The sequence below is a fragment of the Centruroides vittatus genome, unplaced genomic scaffold (assembly GCF_030686945.1).
Source record: "Centruroides vittatus isolate TY-2023 unplaced genomic scaffold, ASM3068694v2 contig_2867, whole genome shotgun sequence".
Classification (NCBI taxonomy): domain Eukaryota; kingdom Metazoa; phylum Arthropoda; class Arachnida; order Scorpiones; family Buthidae; genus Centruroides; species Centruroides vittatus.
Genome location: NW_027121818.1, coordinates 7,575 through 15,890, shown reverse-complemented (window position 1 = coordinate 15,890; position 8,316 = coordinate 7,575). Strand labels below are relative to the sequence as shown.

The 8,316-nt window shown below is 33.6% G+C and overlaps 1 long non-coding RNA gene across 1 annotated transcript; it reads right to left on the bottom strand.

Moving 5' to 3' along the window:
* Positions 1 to 6,408: 6,408 nt before the first annotated feature.
* Positions 6,409 to 7,190, bottom strand: LOC136972228 (uncharacterized). The gene is made up of 2 exons (XR_010880301.1): positions 7,036 to 7,190; positions 6,409 to 6,765 (listed from the first exon to the last, which is right to left on the bottom strand). It is a non-coding gene; the product is annotated as an uncharacterized lncRNA (long non-coding RNA).
* Positions 7,191 to 8,316: the final 1,126 nt, after the last annotated feature.

The following is an 8,316-nucleotide window of genomic DNA, read 5'->3' as shown; positions in this document are numbered from 1 at the left end:
AGCGCTCCAAGAATTAATACTTTTAAACTCTGAAACATGTTTAAAAGACAAAATTTAAACTGATATTATATCTTTTCCATCGAAATTTCTCAATGTAAATTAATGGTTCATCTACTTATATAAAAAATTCGATAAAATATGTTATATATGATATGGAGAAATGATTTTACGTTTAGACAAACAACCAAACGAAAATTTTTATTGTTTAGTAATTATAAAAGTTTTAAAATATATCCGTAATTTAAAAATAATAAAAGATTAACATTTAGCATAAAATTAAAGTAAAACTTTTGAAAGTATTCTGTGATAAATATGAATGAAAACACCTGAAAAATAATAGAAATGAACATGTTTTATTGTCATAATATTTAAGTAATTGCTGCATTTAAAGTAATATTCTTCTGTATTATTTTATAGAATTATCAAGAATGAGCGAAGATAATCCTTGTTACAAATGATTATTTTTATTAAATATCAAAATAAATAATTAAAATTAAAGAGCAGTTAATTGCAAATCACACTTAATTACTGACATTTAGTTTCGTCTACAATTGTGTGAAAAATTATTTTATCTGAGCATAATTTATGTTTAAATTAATTAATAAAATTCAGTAGAATAAAAAATTTCCGTAAAGATTACTCTATATTTAGATATTTAAAAAAGCCAGCAACGAGTTGCTTAACTTTTCCGGCAACAATTAAAAATTTGTGTGTGACGCAATCTGTTATGATATTTCATAATATAAAATGTGTGTAGGTGTGGACGGACTTTATAAAAAATTGTAAATTCTAATAACGAGTGAAGTCCCACACTACTCGAGATACGACACACGATTCCCTTTATCTCCCCACCCCTTCAATGTTTAATCACCAAAATTAAAAAGCATTAATCCCCCTAAGAAACAAACCTCCTTGCAAAATTTCAGAAATTTTCGACAAAACGCACGGAAGTTGTTAAAATTCAAAGGTAATGAATAAAATCGTGCAACCCACTCCCACACTAACATCCATATACAGTGGAACCTCTATATTCGTCATTAATCTGTTCCTAAGGATCTAACAAATATAAAAAATGACGAATATAAAAACAATTTTTTTCATAATAACCAACTGATATTCAATTAATCCGTTTCCATCCTAAAAAAAATACAAGAATAAAATGTTCGTTGCTTTTAAAACTTTATCTTTATTGTACTGAATAAATACAGTATAGTGGTAGAAAAGGAAAGAAAAGTAAGGTTATTATTGTTTAGAAGAAGACATACCATCAATTGAAACATTAGATAATTCCAATTATGATCTCGGCATATTAAATTCCTTGACTAAGTTGAGAAGACTAGAGAAGTTGCGGCAGAAGTTTTCATTTCTAACACGTGAACGTCGAACGTTGAGCGACGCCATCTTGTAAGCCTAGAGGTTTGACAATAGCGTTTGAAACGTCATTGGAATAATGCGCGACGTTCCAAACGCCATTATGAAACTTACAAGATGGCGGCGCTCAACGTTTGACGTTAACGTTTTAGAGATGGAAACTTCGGCCGTAACCTCTCTACTTTGTCCATTTTCAGACTTAGCAATAATTTTTTAAAATCTCTATTGTTGTTCTAACAGCTTTCCTTTTTTGCTGTTTTTCTTCAGTGCGCTTTGTTGGAGCCAGTGAAACTTCAGGTTTGGAAAATATTTAACGCGAGAAACGAAGAACACACACTACAACAGCACAAAGCAGACTGATTAACTACAGCTAGTTGAAATAGTGTTGCCAACTTAAAATTCAAATTGGATAATTACGGTTGAGTATTTAATAACAATGAAAACTTTTTTATTGCTATTCGTGCAATAAAAATTATCTGGAGTATAAACGTTCGTGAGTATAAAATAACAATTTGTAGTAAACAATGTGTTAACAGCAGTTTACATTGAAAAGTATTTACGTGAAATATGCTTTAATTAAGAAAAATCTTTAATGTATGGTTTTAGGAATGGAAGGAGTGCAGGCGAAGAGCGGATATCCCGTGACTGGAAAACGATGCAAATTTGGGTGTAGTCCTTTGGGAGAGAATCCGTATTGTACGAAAATATGTAAAGATAAAGCGGGCAGTTCTTACGGATATTGTTACATGTGGGGTTGTTACTGCGAGAATGTTGGTAAAAACGCCGTTTTGTGGGGAGATCCAACACTGGGTCCTTGCCTTTCAGATACAAAATGAAACTTATCATCCTAACAGCGTGATAAATGTCGACGTCAAACAGCTAATTGTATAATTATTGTACGAAAATTTTAAGAATAATATGTAATTCTTTCCATTAATTTATTAAAATTTAATTTTAAAAGCATGGACCCGTGAATTCATTCTGGTTACTTTTCCGGCTGTTATGTGTAGAAAGTACGGCGATCGGTCAAAGAATGACCTTTCCACACTTTTACATTTTTGAACTCAGGAGACCTTGAAACGTGAAAAAATGCAAAAAATAAAGGGGTGACTTCGGTATGTGTGTATATTAGTGTATGTGTGTTTGTGTGTGTCTGTGTGTGGGGGGCACGATTTTCTTCATCGTGTTTGAAGCTTAATAACTCCAGTGCTTTTTGTCGAAGATTTCTGAAATTTTGCAGGAAGGTTTGTTTATTAGAGGGGTCGATGATATTAAGTTTTGGTAGTCAAAAGTCAAATGTGTGGAAAGATACCGGGGGGTTGTATATGAATAATAGAATATCTTAAAAGTATATTTATACAGCTGTAGGCGTGGCTGTGTGCAGCATTCTGAGAGGGAGAAGTTACACGCTATGAGATATGCGGAGGAGGCACTCAAGTTAGCAGGAAGGGGGAAAGTAAGTGGGAAGACGTAGTGCGGTAGCTACCGGACAGATGCCCACCACATACATTACGTAACAGACTGATGAGCGAAAGCCGGAAACGCATATCTGTAAAGATTATGGATTAAATAAATGAATTTGCCAAGTGTCTATAAATTCACCAAGTCGTGACACCAAACAAAACTGATATTTAATTAATCCGTTCCCATCCTAAAAAAATAAAAAAATAAAAAAATAAAAAAAATAAAAAAAATAAAATGTTTGTGGCTTTTAAAACTTTATATTTATTGTACAGTAGAGAGTCGTTAATCGGAACCCCGGTAATCGGAATCGCCGGTAATCGGAACGATTTACAGTCAGACTGTGTCGTGCTGAATCGAACGTTTTTGATACTAGATTTACTTCTAAAGTATAATTTTCATGTTTTTATATTCTTCAATATATTTATTTTGTTTGTACAAAATGCAGAAATAATTTTTAACGATACGATAGCCTCGATCAAAGAAATATATTTTTAATTATAATAAATAAAAATATGTGTGGCGTCATCTGTTATGAGATTTGTTATTTAAATCCTTTCAAGTTTTATTGTTATAAAATGGCAAAAAGCTTAATTTTTGACTGTAGTGATGAGTTTCACAAAAAATTCTAAATGCTAATAACGAATAACGTGTTCATTAAGTCGATCCTTCTGGAGATATGACATATGACACTCATCTATCTCCTTACTTCCTCGACCTTTAACCACCAAAATTTAATTGAATCAATTCCCCTTGTCTACAAGCTAGTATTCCAAATTTCGTTTCTTAATCTTTACCCCTTACTGAGATATTAAACGAAATAAACACACACACCACACCACACACATGTACGAATTATTTTCGTTGTTCTTATGGGGCTTTTTTGGGGTTCAAGGGGGTCTCCAAATGTGAAGATTTGCAAAACATTCGGAGATTAATGATTACATGATTATAATACGTTCCCTTGTTATGTATACACAACAAGAGAAAAGAAAAGTATTCCCATAAAAAAGTAAACATATTAGTCTACTTTTCTATGGAAATAAATTTCATAAAATGTGGCATGTAAGATGTTGACATTATTTACCAAATTTAATTAAAAACATCGTAAGACGAGGGCTATTAATTATAGATACATAGCAAAACGATGGCCTAAAATACTCGGGCCATAAATTCGCTAATTTTAATAGTTAATACTAAGTAATTTGCTGCTAGAAGTAAACGTTAGGCGTCATCTCTTATCTAAATTAACTATTAAAATTTTAAAATAATTAAGAATCATCTGGAAAAAAGAACTGGCCCAGGGCGGGGCTTGAACCTGCACCCTCCGCTTGTCGTGCCAGTTATGCACGACAGACTTTCAATGAAAAGATGACCTCCCAGATTTTTACATTTTTCGTTTCAGGGGACATTGAATAGTCGAGAAATGCAAAAATCTTTGGGTTTTTTTCTGTATACAGTGGAACCTCTATATTCGTCTACCTGTGTATTCGTAATATTCGATATTCGTCACATTTTGATGACCCTTTTTTCCCATATTCGTCAGTATTTTTTGTATTCGTCGTCATTCCCAACACCGGCAGTGGCGCTACAATCGCACGCCCGCGCTTTGTAACTATCGTAACTATCAGCTAACCGTGTTACTTAGTGTTGCCAATTTAGCTAATTTTCTGCTAGATTTAGTGGATTTATGAACAATCTAGCTATGCCAATTACCTAAATTATAGTGGCCTAGCTATTTTTATAATACTATCTAGATATAAAAGATCGGACAGTTTTAATAGAAACAATATGATATGAACATTTTTATTAAGATGTCTAGCTATAAAGTTGAATTTTAAGTTGGCAACACTATTTCAGCTAGCTGTAGTTAATCAGTCTGCTTTGTGCGGTTGTGGTGTGTGTTCTTGGTTTTTCGCATTGATTATTTTCCAAACCTGAAGTTCCACTTGCTCCAACAAAGCGCACTGAAGAAAAACAGCAAAAAAAAAAGCTGTTAGAACAACAATAGAGATTTTAAAAAATTATTGCTGTCTGAAAATGGACAAAGTAGAGAGGTTATGGCCGAAGTTTCCAACTGTAAAACGTGAACGTCAAATGTTGAGCGCCGCCATCTTGTAAGTTTCATAATGGCGTTTGGAACGTCGCGCATTATTCCAATGACGTTTCAAACGCTATTGTCAAACCTCTAGGCTTACAAGATGGCGTCGCTCAACGTTCGACGTTCACGTGTTAGAAATGAAAACTTCGGCCGCAAAATCTCTAGTCTTCTAAACTTAGCCAAGGAATTTAATATGCCGAGATCATAATTGGAATTACCTAATGTTTTAATTGATGAAATGTCTTCTTTTGAACAAGAATAACCTTACTCTTCTTCCCCTTTCTACCACTATACTGTATTTATTTAGTACAGTAGAGAGTCGTTAATCGGAATCAATTGAGGACTGGGGTTGTTCAGATTAGTGATTTCTTTCGATTACCGATTATCTACGAAATAATACATTAACCTGTCCGATGTTCAAATTTTTCTCCATTGCGTGTCGCTTCGTGTTGAATTTTCGTCGATTTTAAGCCTAACGAAAATTTTTATAATAATAATCGAGGCTATCGTATCGTTAAAAATTATTTCTGCATTTTGTACAAACAAAATAAATATATTGAAGAATATAAAAACATGAAAATTATACTTTAGAAGTAAATCTAGTATCAAAAACGTTCGATTCAGCACGACACAGTCTGACTGTAAATCGTTCCGATTACCGGCGATTCCGATTACCGGGGTTCCGATTAACGACTCTCTACTGTACAATAAATATAAAGTTTTAAAAGCCACAAACATTTTATTTTTTTTATTTTTTTTATTTTTTTATTTTTTTATTTTTTTAGGATGGGAACGGATTAATTAAATATCAGTTTTGTTTGGTGTCACGACTTGGTGAATTTATAGACACTTGGCAAATTCATCTATTTAATCCATAATCTTTACAGATATGCGTTTCCGGCTTTCGCTCATCAGTCTGTTACGTAATGTATGTGGTGGGCATCTGTCCGATAGCTACCGCACTACGTCTTCCCACTTACTTTCCCCCTTCCTGCTAACTTGAGTGCCTCCTCCGCATATCTCATAGCGTGTAACTTCTCCCTCTCAGAATGCTGCACACAGCCACGCCTACAGCTGTATAAATATACTTTTAAGATATTCTATTATTCATATACAACCCCCCGGTATCTTTCCACACATTTGACTTTTGACTACCAAAACTTAATATCATCGACCCCTCTAATAAACAAACCTTCCTGCAAAATTTCAGAAATCTTCGACAAAAAGCACTGGAGTTATTAAGCTTCAAACACGATGAAGAAAATCGTGCCCCCCACACACAGAGACACACACAAACACACATACACTAATATACACACATACCGAAGTCACCCCTTTATTTTTTGCATTTTTTCACGTTACAAGGTCTCCTGAGTTCAAAAATGTAAAAGTGTGGAAAGGTCATTCTTTGACCGATCGCCGTACTTTCTACACATAACAGCCGGAAAAGTAACCAGAATGAATTCACGGGTCCATGCTTTTAAAATTAAATTTTAATAAATTAATGGAAAGAATTACATATTATTCTTAAAATTTTCGTACAATAATTATACAATTAGCTGTTTGACGTCAACATTTATCACGCTGTTAGGATGATAAGTTTCATTTTGTATCTGAAAGGCAAGGACCTAGTGTTGGATCTCCCCACAAAACGGCGTTTTTACCAACATTCTCGCAGTAACAACCCCACATGTAACAATATCCGTAAGAACTGCCCGCTTTATCTTTACATATTTTCGTACAATACGGATTCTCTCCCAAAGGACTACACCCAAATTTGCATCGTTTTCCAGTCACGGGATATCCGCTCTTCGCCTGCACTCCTTCCATTCCTAAAACCATACATTAAAGATTTTTCTTAATTAAAGCATATTTCACGTAAATACTTTTCAACGTAAACTGCTGTTAACACATTGTTTACTACAAATTTACGTAAAGAGAAACACGTATCTGACAAATCCTATAATGGTTCTAGAAAAAGTAGAAATCCTGGGATCAAAGACAATCTCAAAAATTTGTATAAATTAACAATTGAATAACAAAAACAATAGGAGAACAAATGAAAAGCGTAAGAATAGAAGAAAAACCATTGTTTAACTCACCTAACAGCAGAAATATCAGAGCAATTGCAAGTACCGACTTCATTTTCGGAGTTGTGCAATGAATTTCGTATGCAATTCACGTATTTATATTATTTTATACTCACGAACGTTTATACTCCAGATAATTTTCATTGCACGAATAGCAATAAAAAAGTTTTAATTGTTATTAAATACTCAACCGTAATTATCCAATTTGAATTTTAAGTTGGCAACACTATTTCAACTAGCTGTAGTTAATCAGTCTGCTTTGTGCTGTTGTAGTGTGTGTTCTTCGTTTCTCGCGTTAAATATTTTCCAAACCTGAAGTTTCACTGGCTCCAACAAAGCGCACTGAAGAAAAACAGCAAAAAAGGAAAGCTGTTAGAACAACAATAGAGATTTTAAAAAATTATTGCTAAGTCTGAAAATGGACAAAGTAGAGAGGTTATGGCCGAAGTTTCCATCTCTAAAACGTGAACGTCAAATGTTGAGCGCCGCCATCTTGTAAGTTTCATAATGGCGTTTGGAACGTCGCGCATTATTCCAATGACGTTTCAAACGCTATTGTCAAACCTCTAGGCTTACAAGATGGCGTCGCTCAACGTTCGACGTTCACGTGTTAGAAATGAAAACTTCGGCCGCAACTTCTCTAGTCTTCTCAACTTAGTCAAGGAATTTAATATGCCGAGATCATAATTGGAATTATCTAATGTTTCAATTGATGGTATGTCTTCTTCTAAACAATAATAACCTTACTTTTCTTTCCTTTTCTACCACTATACTGTATTTATTCAGTACAATAAAGATAAAGTTTTAAAAGCAACAAACATTTTATTCTTGTATTTTTTTTAGGATGGAAACGGATTAATTGAATATCAGTTGGTTATTATGAAAAAAATTGTTTTTATATTCGTCATTTTTTATATTTGTTAGATCCTTAGGAACAGATTAATGACGAATATAGAGGTTCCACTGTATATGGATGTTAGTGTGGGAGTGGGTTGCACGATTTTATTCATTACCTTTGAATTTTAACAACTTCCGTGCGTTTTGTCGAAAATTTCTGAAATTTTGCAAGGAGGTTTGTTTCTTAGGGGGATTAATGCTTTTTAATTTTGGTGATTAAACATTGAAGGGGTGGGGAGATAAAGGGAATCGTGTGTCGTATCTCGAGTAGTGTGGGACTTCACTCGTTATTAGAATTTACAATTTTTTATAAAGTCCGTCCACACCTACACACATTTTATATTATGAAATATCATAACAGATTGCGTCACACACAAATTTTTAATTGTTGCCGGA